General features: G+C 37.9%; 1 long non-coding RNA gene across 1 annotated transcript; it reads right to left on the bottom strand.

Annotated features, from left to right (window-relative positions):
* Positions 1 to 19,133: 19,133 nt before the first annotated feature.
* Positions 19,134 to 25,906, bottom strand: LOC110647813 (uncharacterized). The gene is made up of 3 exons (XR_002493437.2): positions 25,611 to 25,906; positions 24,981 to 25,122; positions 19,134 to 19,687 (listed from the first exon to the last, which is right to left on the bottom strand). It is a non-coding gene; the product is annotated as an uncharacterized LOC110647813 (long non-coding RNA).
* Between the last annotated feature and the right edge of the window lie 213 nt (positions 25,907 to 26,119).

A 26,119-nucleotide genomic window follows, 5' to 3' on the forward strand; every position in this document is an offset into this window, starting at 1 on the left:
GTAGGGTATTTATAGTGTTTTGGGAGAGAGGTGTGATAGGGTTTGGAGTCTAGGATGATAAAGTTTTGATTACTTAAACAACTACGATTGCAGAATTCGAATAAGACTGGGATATGGGTGAGGTGTTTCAACCAATTGGAAGACAGGAAAAAATGGAAGGCACCAATAGGGAGTGAGGAAGAGGTGTGGTAGGGTTTGGAGTCTTAAGGTGATAAAGTTTAGATGACTTAAACAACTACGATTGCAGAATTCGAATAAGACTGGGATATGGGTGAGGTGTTTCAACCAATAGGAAGACAGGAAAAAATGGAAGGCACCAATAGGGAGTGAGGAAGAGAGTGGGGCCAAAGAATCCTAGTGTGATAAAGTTCAGATAACTTAAATGACTAGGATTGATGAATTTGGATGAGACTGGAATATGGGTGAGGTGTTCCAACCAATAGAAAGAGAGGGAAAGGAGGTGACACCAATAGAGAGTGAGGAAGAGAGTGGGGTCAAGGAGGAGAGAGATATTTTGTTATTTTAATTTTTAAAAAATAATTAAATGGGTCCCATTTAAAATTCATAACTAGGCTTTCTTAGGCCCATAGAGCCCAATTAAACTTAATTAGATCCATTTAAGAACTACCCATATTAAATTTAAACAAAATAAAATTTTATTTAAATTTAATTAAATTAATTTCCCCAAAACATTATTATTATTATTATTATTTAAAGATCATGCCACGGAATTAATAATTCAGCTCCATGCTTCCAATTACATCTTACAGTCATATAATTTTTCATCATCGGGTTTCCCACGACCTCAATGCACATACTCATCACAAAATAAGGGTCTACAGTTTGTCTCCCACTTTGGCGAAAGTTGAAATCAATGCGAAAGCATTGCTCAAGTTTCGTCAAAGTGAAACTCAAATTTCTAATAACTATGAAACATTGGCTATGAGGATCAAGTATATCTTACTCGGTCGACATACTCTATGTTATGAGACTAGCTACGGTCTCATAACAGTAATAACTGTGTCATGTGAAAAATGAGTGTATCTTGCTCTGTCGATACACTCTGCGTCATGAGACTAGCTACGATCTCATAACAGTGATAACTGTGTCATGTGAAAATTGAGTGCATCTTGCTCTGTCGATACACTCTGTGTCATGAGACTAGCTACGGTCTCATGACAATGGCAACTGTGTGATTTAAAATATTGTGGATTTGTATTTAGGACCGCAGTCCTAAACTACCTACGTATCCCCCTCATTATCCTGAGGAAGAATCAGACCCACTCGTAGTTCGACACTTGAAACTGTGGTGATGCATGTTCTTCTACGCCTTACACACCTACATGTGACATGTTGATGCATGTTCTTCTACGCCTTACACAACTATGCCATATGCTCTAAACAACATCTAAGGACTTACCAAAAAATATCTATCATGAAATGTTGTGGGTTCGTATTTAGGACCGTGGTCCTAAACTCCCTACGTATCCCCCTTGCTATCTTGAGGGAGAATCTGACCCCCTCGTAGTTCGACAATTGAAACTGTGGTGATGCATGTTATTCTACGCCTTACACACCCACAGCTGACATGTTGATGCATGTTCTTCTATGCCTTACACAACTATGTCATGTGCCCTAAACAACGTCTAAGGACTTACCAAAAAATATCTAATTCATGATTTAAAAAAAAATTAGGATGACTGGGTCTCAAAATTCTATCTGATTTTTATGCTTCCTGTATGCTACTTCCTATCATGGGCATGCTGATTTTACTAGAGATTCTAAAAAAACTTAATCCTCTTGGGGACCTTTTTTTTGCAAAAACTTTCTTATAACCTCAAAGTTTTTTAGAAGAATTGTTCATCAAAAAAGACTTCATTAAGGTCACAATACAATTTCCCTCTGATTTTTCTTTTTCTTCTCTCCCCCCGCGATTTCTGCCTTGACTCATTTCTCTTTCATGAACTCCATTCTCTGTGCCCTAACTTTTGCTTGAAATGTCCTTTTGGATTTTCATCTCAGCGGGCTTGCTCTAACTTTTGCCTAAGCGGCCCTTTTGGGTTTTTCACCTAGCAAGCTCCCCTCTTTTTTTTTTAGATAATTATCAGGGCATTCATATCAAGTACCTATATTGTCATACTCAGAAGGCATAGATTAAATCAAAACAATGCAGTTCAATTACTTAATCATTCGATGTATCCCTCAAGACACAAACATTCATGATCATAATTAAATAAAATCCATTCCTAGTTAATGCAATAAAAAAAATTCTTTATTTATTCAGGTACACCATTACTCCCTCTTATATTTAGTTTTGCCAAATTTCTAACATTCCAAAGTTAGAAATAAGCTTTATAACCTGCTGAATGACCTTTTCAGGTTTTCCATCCAGATCTCCTCTCATCTCTCCTTTTGCCTAAACCGCCTTTCGCAAGTTTTCAATCTAGCTTTTTTTTTTTTTTTACCCTTACTTTTGCTTAGACCGTCTTTTGTAAGTTTACAGCCTAGCGGGCCTATCTCACACAAAGTACCGTTTGAGCTTGTCTAAGTTGACTGGTTCTTGAAATTCATTCCCATCCAGGTCTGATATTCTTACAGCACTTTCTGACAAGATCTTTTTGACTATGTATGGACCATCCCAGTTTGGCTTGAACTTTCCTCTTGGATCAAAAGGGATGGGCTGAGCTTGTTTCAAAACCATGTCTCCCTCTTTGATCTTTCTTGGCTTCACCTTCTTATTAAAGGCTCTTGCTATCTTCCTTTGATAAGCCTGCATATGATACAAGGCTCGCATCCTCTTCTCATCAATCAAAGCTAGTTTTTCATATCTTTTCTGGGCCCACTCATTTTCTGAAATCTTAGCTTCTAGTATCACTCTCAAGGATTTGACCTCTAGCTCAATGGGTAGCACTGCTTCAGTCCCATACACTAAAGAGAATGGAGTTGCCCCTGTGGATGTTCTTGTAGTAGTGTGATAACCCCAAAGAGCATAAGGGAGTTTCTCAGGCCAATCCTTATAGGTTTGAACCATTTTTCTTAGAATGGTTTTCACATTCTTATTTGCTGCTTCTACTGCTCCATTAGTCTGTGGTCTGTATGGTGAGGACTTGTGATGCTTAATCTTGAATTCGGTAATTAATTCTAAGAAATCACCTTTGAACTGGCTGCCGTTATCTGATACTATCTCATGGGGTACCCCAAACCTGCAAATCAAGTTCTTTCGAACAAACTTGCTTATCTGCTTAGCCCCTGCTACTTTATAAGATTCAGCTTCAACCCACTTAGTGAAATAGTCAATTGCCACAATGATAAATCTATGGCCATTAGAAGCCGTGGGAGAAATCTTCCCAATAATGTCTATGCCCCATTTTGAGAATGGCCACGGTGAAGTCATACTGTAAAGTTCACTAGACGGTAGGTGATTCAAATTCCCATGGATTTGGCACTCATGGCATTTTTTCACAAATTTAGCGCAGTCAGTATCCATGGTAGACCAGTAATAGCCCAATCTTAAAATTTTGCCAGCTAATACCCTTCCGTTCATGTGAAGACCACACACTCCTGCATGTACTTCCTCCATTATTAGCTCAGACTGCTTTTTTGTCACACACAAGAGCAATAGTCCTTCGAAGAACCTTTTGTAGAGTTGCCCCCCAGCCAAAGTGAACTGAGTGGCTAATCTACGAATTGTAGCTCTATCCCTACTATTAGCTGACTGTGGGTATTCTCTTACCTCTAAATATCTTCTTATGTCCTCATACCATTTCATCTCATCTTCTAGATCTAAATGTGCTATTATTAACCCTTCATAGCATGGGATTCTACTCCTCATCAGGATAACTGGCTGGGTCAGCTTCTGATCACCCTTCTCCCATATGGATGCCAGCGTGGCTAGAGCATCAGCCATTTGGTTCTGAGCTCTAGTCATGTGCTTCATTGTCACTTCCTCAAAGCTAAATAATAGTTTCTTAGCATACTCTAGGTATGGCCTCAACTTTTCTTTTTTCAATTCCCATTCACCTTTAACATGGGAAACCACTGGCATTGAATCTCCGAACACCTCCACTTTTTTAACCCCAACAGCTATTAATGCCTCTAGGCCATAAATGCAAGCCTCATATTCTGCAATATTATTAGTGATTGGGAAACATAGCCTTTTTGACATTAACAATTGTTCTCCATTTGGTGCTTCCAAAACTACCCCTATACCGGCTCCGCTCTTATTCATGGCCCCATCAAAGTACATTTTTCATGGCTGGACCTCTACTAGCTTGAGACTCTCATCCGAGAAGGCTGTTTTGACTTCTTCCTCTTCATTAACTGGATTTTTCAGAAAGAAATTCGGCCACTACATGCCCTTTGATGGTTTTTCGAGTCTCATACACAATATCAAATTCAGATAGTAGGACCAACCATTTGGCCAATTTTCCAACTAGCGTCAGTACTGCAAATAGGTACTTTAAAGGATCTATCCGGGATACTCCAATAACTCGATGGGTCTGAAAGTAGTGCCTTAACTTCTTAGTTGCCCATACTACAGCTAGACAGGTTCTTTCTATTAGTGAATAATTCTCCTCATAAGCAAGGAGTTTCTTACTAATGTAATAGATGGCTCTCTCCAGATTCTCTACTTCTTGTGCCAACATTGCCCCCAGGCCATGTTTTCCACTGATAGGTAGAGGATTAGAGGGATGCTAGGGATGGGTGGTGACAAAATTGGTGGATTGCTCAGGTACTGCTTTATCTTTTCAAATGCCTCTTGACATTGCTCATTCCACACCAATGGCTGATTCTTTCTTAGTAGCTTAAAAATTGGTTCACAGGTAGTTGTGAGCCTAGCTATGAAACTAATGATGTGCTGTAATTTTCCTAAGAAACCTCTAATCTCTTTTTCTGTTCTCGGGGCTGGTATCTCCTGGATTGCCTTCACCTTATATGGGTCAACCTCAATCATTTTCCTACTGATCATATGCCCTAACAGTTTGCTTGAAGTGACCCTAAACACATACTTGCTAGGGTTCGGTCTTAATTTATACTTGATGACCCTCTGAAAGAACTTCTCTAATGCCTCAAAATGTCTCTCCCTAGTTGGAGATTTTACTACCATGTCATCCATATATACTTCAACTTCTTCATGCATCATGTCATGAAACAACATAGTAGCCATTCTCTGATAAGTCGCAACAGCATTTTTTAGCCCAAAAGGCATGACCTTATAACAATAAGTCCCCCATTCAGTGATAAAAGCTATTTTTGCTTTATCTATCAAATCCATGAGGATCCGATTATATCTCAAAAAACCATCCATGAAAGAGTACATGGCCATGCAAGCAGCACTGTCAATAAGCACATCGATGTGAGGCAATGGGAAATCATCCTTAGGAGTAGCCTTATTCAGGTTCCTATAATCTACACACATCCGAACTCGCCCATCCTACTTAGGGACTGGCACAATGTTGGCTAACCACTCGGGATACTCAATTACTTTAATGAAATCAGCCTCAATGAGCTTTTTCACCTCTTGAGCTATCTTTTCTTCCCATTCTGGCCTAAGCCGACGCTTCTTTTGTTTTACTGGCCTCATGTTAGGGTCTGTGGGGATCTTGTGTTGTACTATGTCTCGATCAATTCCTGGCATATCTTTATAAGACCAGGCAAATGCTTCTTGGTACTTTATTAATAAGGTTATAAATTTATCTCTTTCTTTTTGGGTTAAATCTTCAGCTAACTTAATGTCTTTAGGATCATCTGGTATACCCAAATTAATAGAGATTGATTTTAATGCATTAACAGAAACAGATTCTAAATGATTATGAATGCCATGCGTATAGCCATTAGGATGAACATCAAACAAGTAAGCAAAAGGACTAGTCATATTATTTATTTTTACCTCAAAATCATCATCAAGTACATCAGAAATAACAATATCAGTATCACTACTTTGAGCATTACAAAAGACAGACTCAAACTTAGGGGTATAGGTCCAAGTGCTTGGCTTCCATGCAGACCTTAACTTGATGGCACTGACCTCTTGTTCTAATTTCTCAACATGCGGCAGCTCCTGGTCATCAGTCCATGCAATTGTGCCCTCCCTAATAAACTTGGTGGGCTTGAGTCCCTCTTCATCTTCAGTTGGTTGATATCCCAGCCCATATCTAGTGATCTACCCCTTTATTTATGGAAAAGTCACTAAGCCATTAGCTCATTTTCCCAGACCCATGCCAGGAAAAAACTTCATATCTTTCATTATAGTGGCCACCTAAGGGTCCATCTAGTCTCCATAGATCCCAGCAACTTGGAAACCAGACAATAGTGGTACCGAACCATCCACTTGCAGCATAGCTACTTCCCTATCTCTTTCAGCATTGACGGTGATTATACCATCTTGGTGTGGGATCTTGATCTTTTGGTGGAGTGTAGAGGGGATTCTACCTAAGGGATGGAACCAGATTCTACCCAACAGTAAGGAGAATGTCATGGGGATGTCTAGCACAGTGAACTCAACTTTAGTCTCTATATGCCCCACCTTAACCATAGTCTTGAATACCCCTATCACGTTTCTCTTTGAATCATCATAGGCCCTGATAACCAGATCAGAACCAGTTAGTTCAGACATAGAAATTCCTAATTTTGGCAAAATCTTCAGAGGGCATACGTTGATGGCTGACCTGTCGACACCATATTTTGGCCGATCCCCAAAATCAATAAAACTTTGAAACCGATCCCCGGTACTAAGTCTCCTTCGGACGGCTAATCACATTTCCGATCCCTCTTTGATAGGCTGTCACAATTCCGATCTCTCCCCGCAAAGAATTAAATCAAATTGTTAAGTTCTCGCATCAGTCAAAGCTTTACCAGTCTATCGCTCACCGATCTCTCAAACCCATTGTCGAAACTCAGGACCCGTCAAGTATATTCCTGATAAATGAACTGGCACTAGAGCCTTTCCTACCAGTTTTATTGCCGATCTCCCTTTCGAAAGTTTAAGAGTTAAGGTTTTGGTTCGGTTTAATAAGGATTCCAATCTTAAGTGTTCAAGTTAAATTTTCAATTTTAATCAAGTCCCATTCAGCAGTTCTTCCCCACCGATCTCATGCTTATTGTGCTTTCCGATCTCTTATACTTAGATTAATAATTGCATTTAGTTCTTGTTTCGCTATGCTCATACAATCAAATACTTAGGCAATTCAGAGATTTTCCAATCACATCCATTCATTGAACAAAAGAGACAGCCCATTTCATTTCATTTTTTTTTTTGTACAAGCTATTCAGTTGGAGGGTCACCCCCAGCCTGATTTACATTTTGCTCACTCTCTCTCTCACCCCCGGCTTCCTCCTCACTATCCTCGTCGTCGCCCTCAAGAGCCAGGTCGGCCATCCAAGAGAAGTCCTCTCCTGGGTAACGTTTCTGGAGTTCGACCAAGAGGTCTTTGTGAGCATTCACGTAGGCCCCGGCTATTCCCGTCACCATCTCTTCATCTTTCTCCTTAAGCTCCCCGTCTTTCTCTTTAAGCTCTTCGATGAGTTGGGCGACTGGCGCCTTCGTTGGCTCAGAGCGCTGGACTTCTCCGAGAACCCGATTCCTTTCACGAACAAGATTCGGTTGGCCACCTGTCCTCATAAAACTTCGCCCGCCCCTCAACTTGAGATATATAATCTTGAGCGGATGAGAGTTGGGATCGGAGGGAAGCCACTTCCTGATTTTTCTTCCCGATCTCCTTACCCAGGCGCTGAACCTTTTCCCAAACCATGGTCTGATTCACCAGGCACTCCACGTTCAGGCTCATGGACTGAGTCAAGATATCATCAAGGCTCGAGGATAGCTGTCCCGATCCTCCCGAAGGAAGATGGAAGACCCCAAGACTTGGGCAAAACCGGGTTCTCCGAGCAGTCGGTTATTCTTCAGGACTCGATTAGCTTTTGAGCGCCACGAGAAGAGGTCCTCCTGTAAGATTGAGAAGGACCCTCTCTCGTGCTTGGAACAACTGGAAGAGCCGAGGTCGCTCTTCCAATCTAGGAGGAGATCGGACAGCCTCGGCAGATCCAAGGTTGGGGCGGGTCCTTGTACTTCCCTGCATTCATGACTGTGTCTCCAAGCATTTCCAACGCTTCATCTCCTTTATTTTCCGGAGATCTCTTTGTCCTTCTTCCGCTTCCTAGAACCCTCACCACCCGCCATACCGCACAAAGAAAAGGTCGGTGAGATCACTAAGGTCCCGAGCCGAGATATAGAAAATACCAATGCCGAGGTCGAGAGCGGAAGTTCACGGTCTTGGCGGTGGAGCGATTGAATAGTCTAATGGTGCAGCTCGCGATCACCGCATCCAAACAAGAATACTTTTGAGTGGCGGCGGACTCTTCGGATCCATCACTATTAAGCTTTCCTCCCGGTTCGTGTAATATGCTTGAAGCAAAGGCCCCGGTACCACCAATACGGGAAGTCCTCAAAGCAAATTTCGGATCTTTGCTCCTCGGAATGAAGAAACGGTTCTTCCAATTCTTAAGGGATGAGGGCGATCGGAAAAGAGCCCGCAATGAGGCTTCACGCTGAAAGAACCGATGTTTGTCATCCTTTCGCGAGTCGGTCAATGCGGCTCGGCAAAACCTTAGCCGTAGGTCCGATTCCTTAGCTCGGCATAGACCTCTAAGGCTACCAAGATCCGCCACGAGTTAGGGTGAATTTGAGCAATGCACGCTCGGTGAAGTTTTAGGACCTCCTTATAGAAGTCATCTAGAGGGAACCGAAGACCGGCCTTTAACTGTTCCTCGTACACCATAACCATGTCATTCTCTTCAAAGGAGTGATCGACACGAAGATCGCCGTGGCACTTGATTAGCTCGTACAAATCAGGCCGAATGTTGTATTCTTGGCTAAACGATTGCAGATCGGATACTCAAGAACCGACGGTAGCTCATCTATAGGAGAGTCTCCTCCTCAAACAGGTGCACGCCTTGATGGTATGACCCGCCCCCGACCTGGAACGGAAGCCCTAGGAGGTTCAGGTTGCGTGCTTGGCCCGACTACCTCTTCTTCATCGGACGACCATGAGAACTGAATGGAAGGAGGGCTCGCCGCTCTTTGACCTTCGGCACCGCTCATTTTCAAAAGAAATAAAGAACTTAAACTAAAAAAGAAGATCAAAGCCCTTACCGGAGTCTGATCGGCGTCGGAAGAACTTGAGAAAACGAGAGAACTTCGAAGTTGTGAGCAGGGGATTGAAAATGGAATAAGAGAACAACTGGCTAACCCTCCCACCCCTATTTATACTAGTCCGAGCATTTAATGCTCGCGAAGTTCTATGCAACGCATCGATTGGTGGGACTCGACAGCTGTTCTGACACTTCTCTCAAATATCCGAATGTTCCGAGATCGGTTAATTGGAGATCGGCATAATAAGTTAAATATTTTGAATAAAGGATCAGTTAAGTGTCATTCAGGTAAAGAACCAGATTGGATAATCACATTAGAGATCGGAAAATAATCAATGCAAAAATAATAAGATGATAACCGACAAAATAAAGTCTTTATTTTCAAAAGATCGGATTACATCATTTGGGCGATCTCTAGGGATCGGATTACACTAAAATTGGATTACATCATTTCTGTGATCTCTAGAGATCGGATTGCATTGAAAACAAAATACATCATTTGGGCGATCTCTAGGGATCGGAATGTCACATTGTGACTGATCCAAAGGGGTGTCACCGACCAGAACCGAGGCGTTTAACACCCAATGTGGAGGAAAGCCGCTGTCGGAACACTCAATGTGATGAGAAGCCGAATGAACTCAGTTGAGCGACTCGAGATCGGTACAACCGAGGTCCGCAATACAGATCGGTCAAATCCAGTTCTCTCACCATCGTCAGTTAGGGTTATGCGATCACCGGGATCGTAAATTTTCAGCCGGTGGTTAAAGAAGCTCATCGGAAAGGGATCAAAAGCCGCCATCATGGCCGGAACCTCCACTGGAGCAGCTAGAACAGGAAAAGTAAGAAGGAAGAGAGGAAAATCAGATGAAGGAAATGTCTCTATCGACAGGGGTATATATAGGGGAAAATGAGCATTTATTGCTGAGCAGAAAACGAAGCGAACGCCTCGAGAATCAAGGGGAAATTAATGCTTTGACCAGACCGGACCAGAGAAAAGGAGAGATCGGAATAGTAGATCTGAAGACGGGAGATTAACATGAGAGATCGGAATAGGAGCGTGTCAAGAAGAGGGATCGAAAGACAAAAGGAATAAAGACAAATCCCAAATAACCGTTGTCAGAATCAGAGCCGAGGTAGTTAAAGCGTTGCAGGCGAGATCTCCACCGCACGCCTAAGAATCGCCTCGCAATCCGACAGTGCGGTATGTCATGACAGTCCTGTACATCCCAATCCCCACCGTTGATCTCACTTGTAAGGACAAATCCGGAACCCTTGGATTAAGAGAGAAGACGACAATACCAGCGCCTTTCGCTCTTAGCCCTCAGATCGTTCCGGACAAGAAGATTTGGGACCGTTAGATCGAAAGAAGAAAAGGACAAATGTTCTGAAGAGGGATCTCAGCCATTCATTTTGATTCTCTTTAGTTCCTGAACATCCGATCATGTCCTTCGAAATCTTGACCCTCCATCTCCCTCCAAATAAATCCTAACCCTTCATGGGGAGCACCCGATTCCTATAAATACCAGCATGAAAAACTGTTCAAGGGACGGACGGACAAAAAGGAGAGGCTGTTATTATAGTGGAAGAACTCAAAACTTCGTTCGCTTTGTTATTCCGCTACTTTGAAGTGTTGATTGGAAAAACTTTTGAAACTAGTTTTACAAGTGTTTCTTGGAAAGGATTCGAATCTTGGAACTCTACATTTCCGTTTGTTCATTATCCGTCACACCTTCACCGTCGACCCTTTATCATCTCTGCTTTTCATTCCCACTGCCTAAGCAAAACTTCATTCCACTCGGCTTTTACCTTAATCGATTATATTTTAGTGAGCTCCCTTCACTTCCCGACGAACATCACTCTCAAAGCTAATCACCCACTCTTATCTCTATTTACCACCCCGTAGCTATTTCAAGAGATTTGGCTCCTCACGGTAAGGGCTCATATTCTTTGTTTTACTAAGTGTTTACGTTTATTTTTCGCACTTCCTTTGTTTCTTCTTACGTATGTAATTTTCTCCAAGTTCGTTTTGTGCAAAAGGACCCAAAAGAATGTTACTCTCGAGTTATCTCTTTAGTGATTAGTCCGTCATTTTATTAATCTTCGTCATGCAAGTTTTTCTGATTCCTAGTAGCGTGTAAATGGTCAGGCAAGACGTAGGTAACTGCAACTTAGGGGGTCTCTTTTAAAAGAGAGAACCTGAATAACGCGTCAGGAAGATAGCCAAACTATTAGGCTGACGTGAACAGCGATTCGACAAAGAGGTCATAAAGTGGAATAAAACCAAAATAAGTAAAACAGAATATATCGGTCATTAATAGATATTGGTAAAATGAATACATGGAAGGTCGGTAAATCAAATCTAGTTTTCCCCATCTAGCCAAAAGGTATCGAGTAGCTTTATCCCCAGCATCTTTGAATGCCAGAATCCTTAGCTTTAGGCTCTTATGTCATATAGCCGAAATTAAAATCCGGGAGACCGGAAAAGCCCCTTTCAGGCTCCTGTTAATCTAAAAAAGATCGGAGGAGAGTTCTTATCCGATCTCCCCTCAAAATTTTAATAAACGTTAAAAGAGATCGGAGGAGAGTTCTTATCCGGTCTCAACTCAAAAATTCTGACAAATGTCTAGAGGAGATTGGAGGAGAGTTCTTATCCGATCTCCCCTCAAAATTTTAATAAACGTTAAAAGAGATCGGAGGATAGTTCTTATCCGGTCTCAACTTAAAAGTTTTAATAAACGTCTAGAGGAGATCGGAGGAGGGTTCTTATCCGATCTCCCTTCAAAATTTTAATAAATAACTTAAAAGAGATCGGAGGATAGTTCTTATCCGGTCTCAACTTAAAAGTTTTAATAAACGTCTAGAGGAGATCGGAGGAGGGTTCTTATCCGATCTCCCTTCGAAATTTTAATAAATAACTTAAAAGAGATCGGAGGAGAGTTCTTATCCGATTCTCACACCAAATCTTAACCCGTACGCAAAATAATCTCAGAACTAAAAAATTTCGTAACGTCAATTCACTAAGGTGGTCTCATTTACTTGTGTATCTGAGTGATCCGAATTTAGTGAAAGATCAAAATTTCCTTTTGAAAAAAAGGATTAACATTTCCATCCGAGCCCTCTTAACTAATTTATAAAGAACGCAAAATTAAATCTACTTACCCTTATTAAGGGACGAGGTGGGGTGCCTAACACATTCCCCACCCGTTTACGGACCCCGAACCTAGAATCTCTGTTTTGAAGTGGTTTCATTCTTAATTTATTTTCCCAAATGGTTTTCTTTAGTTTCCCTCAAAACTAAGGTGGCGACTCCTCACTCCTTCCCACTTCGGTGAGTGATCGTCCAGGCGACCGCAAAATCCCTTGCGACATGACCCATCATTTATCATCACACAAGGCACTTTCCACCCTCCAACCTCGGCGGTCACGAACAGAGCCCTACTATGCTTTCTCCCCTCAGCTGGGAGATCATGATTAGAGAAAGTAATATGACCCCCATCTTCTATAAGCACAACTTTGGCAATCTCTTGTGGAGTTATCTCCGTGGAGACCTTGAGTACACTCAGGGCCTTGGTCAGTGCAATTTTGTGTTTTTCTGATGCCAATAGCAATTCCCAGACCGTTACGCTAGCCTGAGTCCTCTTCAATTGCCTAAGGAACTGATCATCCTCTTCATCTGTGTCCTCTTCAGCCAACACCTTGGCTTTCCCTCTCACGTTGTCCTTCTCCATGGGTGGATCAGGATAATATCTACCACTCATGGTCATGTGGCTCACCCTACTCTTTTCCTCTCCATCAGAGTCAACCCAAACATCTAACAAACCTTCCTCATTACTGGAACTATCCCAAATATCAATTGTCATTACAGATCGAGGTTCATCAAGCTTTTGGATAGGTTGGATAAGCTTGAGAATTTGGTCAGGGTCAATTGAGGTGGTGGAAATCATGTAAAGTCCTGGTGGAGGTGGAACATTATGGTTGGGCATTGGGTTGGTGCGTGTGTTGGGTTGATTTTCTGGGTCAGCTATTTTCTTAGCATCGATCAGGTCCTGAACTTTGTGTTTTAGCCGAAAACATTTATCAGTGTTATGGCCATGAGTTTGATGGATTTGGCAATATAGGTTAGCATTGTAATTGGGTGGCAGTGGGTTTGGTGGTGGTCTAGGTGCCAAGGGTTGGAGGAGACCCCGAGCTTTGAGTCGCTCGAAGACTTTAGATAGAGGTTGGTTGAATTGAGAGAACTTTCTAGGGGTGTGGGACATGGTTTGAACCTCAATGACTTTGTTTTCCCCAGTAATGTTGCCAGTTGACTGGTATCCTCCCCTCTTGGGCTGATAACTCTTCCTTTCATTGTTCAATACATCCTCCACTAATACCCCAGCATCATATAGCTGTTCAAAGGTAGCCAAGGGATAATAACAAAGTTTCTCATAATAACTAGGCTGCAGACTTTTCACTACCAATCGCACTTGATCCTTTTCAGCAGGCCTATTGGTCATCTTCATGGCCTTTTTCCTCCATCTCAATAAATACTCTGAAAAGGTTTCATTTGGTTTTTGCCTAGTGGTCTCTAAGTCTCTCAGGGTAACATCTAAAGCTGTATTATAGGAGTATTGTTACACAAATCTCCTAACTAGCTCCTCCCAATCTTTTCTCACAGTGGCTTCTAGCCCATGATACCATGAAGATGCAACCCCTTCTAGTGACATAGAAAAGAACTGAGTGACTTGGTTCTTAGTCAAACCAGTTGTTTTCATGACTATAAGATAAGACCTGAGGTGGGTTTTTGGGTCACCAATACCATCGAATTTAGCCAAAGTAGGCATCATGAATTTTTCAGGTAAATTTCTATCCAACTGGATGTCAAAGTCATCTGCATCTAACAGCCCCATTCCAGTAAATTCAACTTGCTTTTTCACACTGGCCTGAAGTTTTTCCATCATCTCAGTAACAACTTTAATCTCCTCACTTATCCCCTTTTCTTTCTTTTTGGCCTTGTCTTGGAGATAATCTTCTTCATCCCAAACGTTATCAAAGGCCTTCTTTTTACTAGTCTCTTCTTCGGGCCTTTTCACCTGAACATCACTAGGCCCACCCATCTCTAACTTCTTCTCAAAGTTGGTCATGATTTTTCGTTCAAGCTCAGCCATCTTGGCATTCAAAGCTTCTTCAAGCATCTGTCTAAACATGACCTTAGTGTCTTCCATTTTAGCTTGTGCAGGTGTAACTCTTACTAATCTCTTTCCCTCCCTAACCCAAGTGACCTGATTAGAAGTCTTCCTGATGTGTTCTAAAGCTATGTTTACTACAAGAGAAAAAAAATACAAGGTTTTAACATCTTATGCTATGTACAAATGCAATGCATGAATGCATGAATATGCACTTTCATTTTTACCTTTGCCTTTGCAAAGCCAAAGCCGAACTGTACTAATACGACCAAAACTGAACCAAAATCGAACTGTATAAATCGAACTAAAATCAGACCAAAGACTAAATGATAAATTGAAAAGAATGTCTCCAGAACTGAATCTTCGCCCCCTTATACCTTCAACTCTCACGTGTAGGGTAAGAAAAAAAATTCTATCCTAGGCTATGGTACACTAGACGCACCAACAGGAGGTGGTCCAGGACGACCTTTCCTCTATAAACAAATGATTTGTATCCTTAAAGTTTAACCATAAGTAAGCATCCTCTTGCTTGATATGGGTTTTAAAATGGACTTGGGCCTATACACACATTGGGTTTATGCATAGGCCTAGGTTCATCTCAACTACCACTAGAACTTATGGTTTGAACAGTAAGGATACGAATCTAGCACAACAAAAATCTACAGGGTACTTAGGGTTAAAATCTATGGCTCATGGGCTTTATTGGGTAGGAAAAGGGTCACCCATGCGAGAGCTTGTCCATTAAGCACAATGGCCGGAGCTGTGGCTTTTTTATATACTCGAAGGTACGGGAATGGGGTGCTAGCATTCACCAATTTGTCATAGCTCGAGTAGAACCATGGTCTCCTTGGCTAGTACTAAAGGGGCTAAAAAGGGTAAGGGTGATCCGTGTGATAGTGTAGTGCAATGCAAAAAGTTTAACAGAGGAATAATATTAGACTAACAGAAACATGTTGGAGTAACTATCCATTTAGTCCCCAGTGGAGTCGCCAAACTGTAGGAGGGGGGTGTGAGGCAAATATCATCCATTAGAATTATATAAAATGCACCAGGTAATGGCCAGGAAAGATGGTGGAGTCACAATGGTCTCACTTAAGTACCACCTCCTTAGACAGCATTTCCTAGACATGCACTTCATGCAATCCTAATAGAATCAAACCACTGGTAAGTATCGTCTTCCCATAACACTACCACGGTACTAAGGATTTATGCCATGAAGGCATAGATAGACAGGAGTCGTCACCTGGGTAATAACCGAGACATATTTAGTGTTTCTTCCGAGGGTCATGGATGGCAACTTACTCCTTGCAGTGTTTAAACAACCGTCATTACCATAGCCTAATGTCTAGATTCGGGATAGTGGGTATGTAAGGGGAAGGTGTCACACCCCTTACGCCTGGTCTAACCTCGTTGATTCGAGTGCCAGTCCTCTACTAATGTTTCTAGAAGTCTTGTTTATTATTCCTTTATTAAACTTTATCCTAAAAAATGCAATTATAATCTTACACACGCAAGTAATTCACAAAAGAGTTGTTGTTTACACACAATTTTCATGCACAAGTAATTCCGATCTATGGGGTTGCTAATTATTTAAATGATATTTACCAGATGACTAAAATAAAATTTTTTATTGAGAATTTAATTTATAAACAAATTCAATTTCAAATAACCCTACATTTCTATTTAACTTAATTAATTAATTTTTACCACGTTACCCTAAAGATAATTGAACTAAGTTAATTATGTACATGTGTAATTTATTTTAATATCACATAAGGCCCAAACAATCACAACCTAATAAAGATTTCTAACATGAAAATTTATTTTATAATTATCAAGTATTAAATTAAATTTATTTACATACCAATGTTAGTTTAATTTACAAACAAGATTAATTTTAATTTACAAAGTATTTATTTAAATTAATTACATGCAAAAATCAGTTAAATTAAAAACAAAGTTGATTTTAATTTACCAAATAAAAGTTATATTATTACTACAATTTCATGCCAATGGTTATTCGAGAAGTTTAGAGCTACTTACCTGTTGGTAAATGCAGTTGCCATTAGGGCAAGCTACCCTTAAAAAAGGGTCTTCTCTTCTAGTATGGCAATGATATCCCTGGCTTACTCCCGTTTAGCTCCATATAAGCTCCACGCAAATGCCCTCTTTGGTACTTACCTTAGGGCTACTTACCAATTTTGTTTGTAATAAAAAATAAAGAAACTAAAGAAAATAAAAAAAATAAAAAAAATATTAATAACAATTTACATTGGATTCTAACTCTAGTCTCCTAAAGGGTTAAGATTCCTAATTAGTTACAACTACCTAATGGTTTAAGTCTTCTAACATGATCCAAATACTTCATAACACTTCTTGAATTAAAAGAACACAAAAAAATAGATCAAATATCAATTAAAACCCAAGAAAATATAAGAACATGCATAAATATACAATTTCTAAATTCTGGCAGATTAACGGTAGCAAGAAATCCGATTTTTTAAAAATAGTTATACATGCCTAAAAATCATAAAAAAAATTACAGAAGATAGCCTACATGTCATACAAGATCATAAAATTTATAAATCAAACAAAACCCTAGCTGAATGGTCTACATAAATCGTAACTTTTCTAAGTGATATAATCATACTACTTTTTTGTAAAATTCATTACTCATTAACCACAACAGATATGAATGCAAAACCAATTGGAAAAGATTCATAAGATTCTAAAGTTAATTTTAGACACCAGATTGACACAAAAATCTTAAGGAACAAGGGAGATATGGGCTCCACAAGTCGGATATCCTGCAAATCAGATTTTACAAGAACCCTAACTTCAAACAGCCATAACTTACAAAATTTTAAAGCTTTTTTTATGATTCTTAAGCCTAAAATTAATGGAATTTTGTATAGAATATGAATGTAATTTTTACAAATTTTTTACAGATTCAGAAAATAAAGAAAAATAATAAAAGTATGAGAGAGAGAAACTAAACATGTGCAGAGATGTGTATCCCCTCAAATTAAACATGATTACATGATCTATATGAACATATAAAATAAATTGAAGACAAAGATCATAGAATTAAAATATTGTGTGGCATAGATCTTGAAAAGAAAACAATGAAAACTGACCTTCCAGAAATCTTGTATGATAATCTTCTTGAAGAAAAGAAAAAATAAGGAAGAACTCAAAGAGTCTTGAATATCTCTAAATTTCTTATAGCTCTGAATTTTCTCTTCCTCTTTCCTCCCATCCTCTCCTTCTTCCCTTCTCTAGTAGGGAATTTATAGGGTTTTGGGAGAGAGGTGTGATAAGGTTTGAAGTCTTAGGATGATAAAGTTTAGATGACTTAAACAACTACGATTACAGAATTCGAATAAGACTGGGATATGGGTGAGGTGTTTCAACCATTAGGAAGACAGGAAAAAATGGAAGGCACCAATAGAGAGTGAGGAAGAGGTGTGGTAGGGTTTGGAGTCTTAGGGTGATAAAGTTTAGATGACTTAAACAACTACGATTGCAGAATTCGAATAAGACTGGGATATGGGTGAGGTGTTTCAACCAATAGGAAGACAGGAAAAAATGGAAGGCACCAATAGGGAGTGAGGAAGAGAGTGGGGCCAAGGAGTCCTAGTGTGATAAAGTTCAGATAACTTAAATGATTAGGATTGATGAATTTGGATGAGACAGGAATATGGGTGAGGTGTTCCAACCAATAGAAAGAGAGGAAAAGGGGCTGACACCAATAAGGAGTGAGGAAGAGAGTGGGGCCAAGGAGGGGAGAGATATTTTGTTATTTTAATTTTTAGAAAATAATTAAATAGGTCCCATTTAAAATTCCTAACTAGGCTTTCTTAAGCCCATAGAGCCCAATTAAACTTAATTAGATCCATTTAAGAACTACCCATATTAAATTTAAACAAAATAAAATTTTATTTAAATTTAATTAAATTAATTTCTCCAAAACTTTATTATTATTTTTAGTTTTTCAAGATCATGCCACGAAATTAATAATTTAACTCCATGCTTCCAATTACATCTACAGTCATATAATTTTCATCATCAAGTTTCCCACGGCCTCAATGCATATACTCATCACAAAATAAGGGTCTACACCGCCAAATTTCTTGATGGGTGTTGAATCCACCAGAAATTAAATTAACTGAAATTACTAATTATGAAATATTTTCTGTAGCAAGCAAAGACTGAATTATTAAATTTGGTGCACTTATGTAATAGAAAACGGAAGAGAAAGATTGGGGCTGGGGAGATTTTGTAACACAAAATCAGAAGAAATCAGAAATTTAAGAACTTAATATGAAAATCTTAATCTAAATAAACTTCAGTTCAAGGTAATTTGCATTCCAATGCATTGATTTGATCATAGACAAAAGAAATACAATTATCTCTTATTGAATACTTAACGTAGATTTACCAAACAGCGAGGTAAACCCCTGACTTCCCTATACTCATCAATTCGAGCCCAGCACTTTTATTGACTCTAATTATTAATTGAGTTGGTATTAAGTAATCCTCATCAAATTAATAACTACTTTAAAAAAAAGAAGTAGTTAAGCTGAACAATAATTTATGAAGCATAAATCATTTAATCTACCTTATTATTTCCTTAGGTTATTATCGAAAACTGAGATCATAATCAATAAAACCTAATTGCTACTCTTGTTCAATCTTACACAACAATTATGGATTATGAAGATGAACTAGCAATTGATCTCATCAAACAATTAACTAATAGGCCTTTTTAGTAACTCATTCAATAGATCAACGACAAAGAAATCAGAAAACAATGGATATTCAAAAAGACATAAATTAAATTAAGAACCTGATCTCACAAATCAAGCAAAAGAACTTAAATCCCTTGAACTGAATTAAAAACTTTGCCACTTATGTTCATGGCTTATAGAAAATTAAAGAAGAAAAAGAAGAATTCTCAAAGACGAATGTAGAGGCTGCTGAATGGTCCTTTTGTGCGGCTGCTGTCTCTTCCATTTATAATAAATGGTCTGGGGTTAGGTTCTTAGAGTCTCTATCAAAAATTGCAACTGGAGCAAAATCAAGAAACTAATTATCGATGGATACACGACTCCTGTATCACTACATGGCCCAAAGCCGTGTAACTTACTGGAGCTGAATGGGCATGTTTCGTACTGGCACAAAAAGTTACACAGGTCGGCCCGTGTGCTTTGTCTCTTCCTCAGTTCTCTGGATTTCTTTTGGCAGAATGTTACACGGGTCTATGGTTGTGTTTACACGACCCGTGCACTTTGTTTCTTTAATGCTTCTCAATCCTTCGACCTTTCCAAGCTTCCTTCCTCACTTCTATGTTCTGGGACTTCACCAAAACCCTGAAAAATACAGCAAGAGCCAAATTAATGCTAATGCTAACAATTTCTCCATTTAACACAATTATTTCAACAACTCTCTGAACATATGCCTAGATGATAAATACACTTAAACAACTGAATTAAACATAAAAACATACTAGAAACACTAAATATGATGGGAGTAAAATTAATAAATTATACACTTATCACAATGCACTTAGAATCTTTAAATTGAAACATTACATCTCATCCTTCAGTTAGGATATGATGCATGTTGCAACCTATTGCACAAAATTGAGAGGTCTTTAGGATGGGCTGGTTTCCTATAATGACTTTACTTTTTGTAGTTGTGGTGCTATGAAAAGGGACATGGAGCGAGAAGAAAGAAATGCATTAATGCAATTTCTTAAGGGCTTGAACAAGTTTTATGCTGCTGTAAGTGGACAAATTTTACTTATGCAGCTTTTACCAAATCTGCGCAAAGCCTATTCACTTATTTCCCAAGAAGAAAAACAACTTGAATTGAGTGTTTCATGGGGTTCTACTAGGTTGCAGTTATGGCAATTCAACAAAATCATAATGTGCCAAAGCAACACAAATGATAGTCTGGTTAGAAATCTCTACATTGTAGTTATTGTAATTGAGATTACCACACCTAAGAGACATGTTACAAACTATATGGATATTTAGAGTAGCATCGACTCTAGAAGACTAATAAGGGCAACAAAAAAGGAACCACTTCCTCTCCTAATGATGTAAAATCTGTAGTTTCCATGCAAGAATTACAAAGTGCCACTCCTAATCTTTCAGTGGACCAATGTTAACAAATTTACTATACTGCAAATGAAAATAAGGTTAGGCCAAAGATTCCATAGGCTAACACTGTAACTCTTAATAAAGGTTTGTTTAAACAATAATAGGTCATTGACAGTAGAGCAATAAATCATATTACTTGCTTGGCACAATTAATGACTGATGTTACTAATCCATCATTTTCCCCATTTTTATTGCCCAGTGGTGCTAAGGCTTCCATTACCTCTATTGGAGATTTGTTATTAAACTCTAATCTACATTTCAAAAATATTTTATGTGTGCCAACTTTCAAAGTTGATCTTTTATTTGTAAGAAAAGTTACATAGGGTTTAAATTATTCCATAACTTTTTACCCTCATTAGTGCATTTTGCAAGATCTGGATATGAAGATAATGATTGGTTTGGGTAGAGAAAAAATTGGTCTTTATTATCTTATGTCATTGGAGAAGCCATCTACACATATAAATCCAACTCACCAATGTCTTGGTCATTTGCCTTCATCCAGATCACAAGTTGTCTAAAACTTTGTTAAATTTCCCTTATCATTTGAATAATGTTTGTGAGGTTTGCCCATTAGCTGACCGTTTACCTTTTGGAACAAGTGACATTTCTACTTATAAACCTTTTTCTCTTCTACATATTGATAAATGGGGACCTTATAAAACACCATCTCTCACTGGGGCACATTATTTCTTAACTGTGGTGGATGATTTTCTCTATACAATTGGGTTTTTCTTATACGCCATAAGAATGAAGCATAAAATAATCTTAAATCCCTTTTTGCTTGCATTCAAACATAATTTCACATGAAAGGACAACAAATACAAGTGGACAATGGGGGGAAGTTAGCATCCATGTAAGATATTTTCCAAACAAATGGGATCATTTACCATCATTCATGTGTCTACACACCACAATAAAATGGTTTTGAGGATGTAAACATCACCATATCCTTGATACTGCTTGAGCTTTAAGATTTCAAGCCAATTTTCCTCTTCAATTTTGGGGAGAATGCATTCTTACAACAATATACATAATTGATTTCCAACTAAAGTTTTGCCCAACAAATCACCTTTTGAGAAACTTTACTCTAAGATACCTTCTTACTCACATATAAGGGTGTTTGGATGTCTTGCTTTTGTAATGTCAGTCCACCCTATTACCAAATTTGATCCTCATGCACGCAAGTGAATTTTCTTAGGCTATCCAAATGAGTAGAAAGCTTACAAGTTATATGACCTTAGTACTCTCAAAACCTTTACCTCTCGAGACATCATTTTCTATAAAAATGTTTTTCTCTTTCAAGCCACTTCCTCTCCATGAACCTTTAGCATAATGCCCTCTAGTCCAATACTACCTATTTCATCAAACCCGTAAATTGGAATTTCTCTACCATCCCAGGGTGACTCTAATCAAATTCTTGCAGAACCACCATCTCTTACTTTACCCAATGCACCCACTCAATATAATTCTTATACTATTGAGAGTTCATTGCCACCTGAATCACAAATAGAACCATGGTGTCATTCTTAATGACATAAGACACCATCAGTCTGCCTTAAAGACTTTGTTTGTTCTCTAGCTAAACTACCCTCTACCAATTGGATGTCTTCTTTGCTATTCAGTCTGATAAAGGTATAAAATATCCCACTATAATTTTGTTTCATACAAACAATACACACTATCACATTTTTCCTTCATTTCCAATATTAGTAGGGATGTGGAACCATCTACTTTTGTAGATGCAGCTAGTGATCCAAATTAGCAACATGCTATGAAGGCTGAATTGGATGCTTTAGAATCCAATAACACTTAGACCCTCACATCCCTTTAGGGAAGCATCTAATTAGTTACAAATGGGTATATAAGATAAAATGCCATTCTAATGGAACAATCAAGCTTTATAAAGCTCGTTTGGTGGCTAAGGGATATAGTTAAACCAAGGGCATTAACCACTATGACACTTTTACTCCTACTACCAAGATGATTACAATATATTGTCTTCTTACTATTATTGTTGCACATTATTATTTTCTCTATTAGCTTGATATACATAATGCTTTTCTACATGGAGACCTGCATAAGAAATTTACCTGTCCCTTCCTCCTGGATTTCAGTAATAGGGGGAGAATTTGGTATGTCCACTCAATAAGTCATTTTATGGCTTGAAACAAGCTTCTCGATAATGGTTTGCAAAGTTTGCTGAAGTTATACAAACTGCTGGTTTTGTTTAGTCTAAAATAGATTACTCTTTGTTCATTCACATAAGAGGAAAGTCCTTTACAGCTTTACTGATTTATGTGGAAGACATTTTAATCATAGGTAGTGATGATGAGGCCATTGAATCTCTCAAAAGTATACTCCATACCAATTTCACATTAAAGACCTTGGCAATCTTAAATATTTTTTAGGTATCAAAGTATCACAGTCTAGAAAGGGTGTGTACATTTCTCCAAGAAAGTACTGTTTAGACATTTTTCAGGATGCAGGTTTATTAGGGGGGAAGCCCATTACTTTTCCCATGGAACAAAACCTCATGCTTTTTGATTCTAGTGATCCTTTTAAAAGACCCATCTATTTATAGAAGGCTAGTGGGTTGGTTAATTTATCTCACTATTACAAGGCCTAAAATTACTTAGGCTATTCATGTGTTAAGTCAATTCACGCATAAGCCTTGTAAACACCATATAGATATTATACATAGGGTGCTTTGTTGCCTCAAACATGCTCTAAGACAAGGTTTGTTTTTCCCTTCAAAAATTAACTTAAAATTACAAGCATATTATGACTCAAACTAGGGAAGGTGCCCAACCATTAGAAGATCAACCATGGGGTTTGTGTGTTCTTAGGAAAATCGTTAACTTCCTAGAGAACCAAGCAGTAAAAGACATTCTCATTATCTTCAGTAAAAGCTAAATATTGCTCCATGACAGCAACTTGCTGTGAGATAACTTGGTTAAAAAATTTGTTACAAGACTTATAAGTGCCTCAAGATGGTGCTGTGACCCTCCACGATGATAACCAAGTAGCTTTCCATATAGCTACAAATTCTATTTTTCATGAGAGAACTTGACATATAGAGATGGATAGTCATTAAGGACAAGGTGCAAGATGGCTCAATCATCACAAAATATGTGACTTCGTTGAATCAGTTGGCAGATGTTTTCACAAATCCTTTGGAAAAAGACACATTTTCAAAGATTCTAGTCAAGTTGGGTGTTCTTTACATTCTTTCTCCAACTTGAGGTTGAGTGTTAGCCAAGAATCTGGATTACTTTGTCATTTCCTTGTATATATAATTTTCTATATATTCCTTACCTTATATTCATCTTAATTATAGGAAATCTTTTTAGAAACATTTTCTGTATAAAAACTATATTATTCTTCAATAATAAACACAGATGAATACCATTGTTTCTTTTCTTTTTTACAACCAAGCCAATGTTCATGATTTGATACTTTTATGGCTATTCAATTACTTACTTTTATTCTTTCATCAAATCAAGCAACCATGGTCATTCGAAAGTCCTCTCCCTCATTTAACAATTTTGAGATTCATAAATGCAAAATATTAATTGATTGAGGAAGAGTTCATAATTTATGAAGCTCCTAGAGTTCATGTCTTATTTTTGATTTTGTTTTTGTTTTCATTGTAATAAAAATTTAAATGGCTTAAATCATCAATTGTGATGGATTTTATTTTTTAGTTTTTGTCAATATATAGTGTATGTAAAAATTAAAATAATTTTTATTGTAAAAGTTATCATTATTGATAGAATTCCTTTTGAAATAAGACTATAGTTTTTATTCTTGATTTAAATTATTGTGTAATCATTCATTTAAATTATTGAGATTATTGTGCAGTATCAAAGGATTTATATATTTTGAAGACCTAATATCTAACAAAGTTGAATGGCAAAAAAAATCTATATAGCAAACTCCAAATAATTTGGGATTAAGGCTTAGTTATTGTTATTGTTGTTGTTGTTGTTGTTGTTGTTGTTGTTGTTGGGAGGGTGATTGTTAAATGCTTTTGAATCAACTACCAAACCAAATTAAGCAGAAAATTTAGTTTAGTTTGATTTAGTATTTAAATACATTTCAATTATTAAGGTTTTGATAATTAAAAAAAAAATTGAATCAAACTTATCAATGCATACCCTTAGTTTGAGATCAAGTATTCGATCTCATTTGTCTTCCCATCTTAATAATAGTTTTGAGGAAGTATTAGAAAGGGCATTCAAAGTTGAAGTTGATATGAAGAAGCTATGATGCTTGGAAACAGCATGGGGTGGCATTTCCCCATGCCAAAAATGTTTTAAAACCAGAAATATAAAGACATGTGCAAGACATTTTTAGGCCATTTTCGTAAATTTTGAGAATCAGAAATGCATGTCCTCTCTGAAAATGTGTTTCTTTAATTTAAAAAAAAAAAGTAAGTTAAATTTAAAAAGTAGTCTGTCGCGCTGCATCAAATAAGAAGAAGAAGAAGAGTACTTACCTGCTAGCGAGTTGCAACTGATAGTGATGAGAGCGGCGACCAGCAAAAGACTGCAGGTGAGTAGATCCATCCCATGTTCTACCTCCTTTTAGATTCTTGCTTCCCAATTAGGGGTTTGCAATTAGTCAGTTCCATTTTGAACCTAATCATAAAAATTAAAATATTGAAATCATGAAAAATGGGAACTGAACCAAAACGCATTATAAAGACTGAATCAATTCGATTTAGTTCGGTTATAAATCGTTAGTTTTCATGGAGGCCCAAACTCATGCCATTTTCCTTCCTTCCCTCGAATTCCTTATTCATCCCAAAATTCAATAATTATCCGAAGCATTGAAAAATTGAAATGAACCATTAAATCTCATAAGAACAAGCTCAATAAAATGGATTAAAATTCCAAACACACACAGGCATCATCTAACAAATATTCTCACACAAATAGATCCATGCAAATAAAATTCCAAGCTTGAAATTAAAGAAAGAACATGAAGAAATTGAATTTTTAATTGAAATCAACAATATCCAAAGGAAGAAATTAAATCTTCAATTAAAATCAATTATACCCAAATTTACTTAATCCTCAGTTCAAGTTATATATGTAATATGGTTTAACAAATTAAAATTACATACCCAATATAGATTTGTACCCACAACTTTCTACAAAAACAAACACCCATTTCCAGTGAGCTAGGACGACTATAGGCTGAGGAAGAATTGAGGAAATAGCCTTAGTAGACGATAATCTGAGGAAGAGTGACAGGCCATGAAGGTCGAAGAACTTGTGGCTGCCTCTCTAAGATGAGGATGAGTGATAATAGGTCGACAAAGACACAAGAACTTGTGGCTTGAACGATGATGGAAACTCATTTAGAAATGAAATAGAAGGAGTGGAATTGACTATCGAGAAGAGAGAATGAGAGAAGCAAATAAGGTGGAAAGGGGCAGTGGTTTGGAGGTGAGAGCAAAACCAAAAACAAAGCAAAATGAACTAGAATTTTAAGGTTTACAATATATATATATATACACGCACACATATATCCCAAAACAACAGCACTTTAACTATGATTTTTAGACTACATTAATAGAATTGAACTGAACTAAAAATTTATTTTTTTTAAATTATAATCAAAATTGAATTA

Source organism: Hevea brasiliensis, chromosome 1 (genome assembly GCF_030052815.1).
Source record: "Hevea brasiliensis isolate MT/VB/25A 57/8 chromosome 1, ASM3005281v1, whole genome shotgun sequence".
In the NCBI taxonomy this organism is placed as follows: domain Eukaryota; kingdom Viridiplantae; phylum Streptophyta; class Magnoliopsida; order Malpighiales; family Euphorbiaceae; genus Hevea; species Hevea brasiliensis.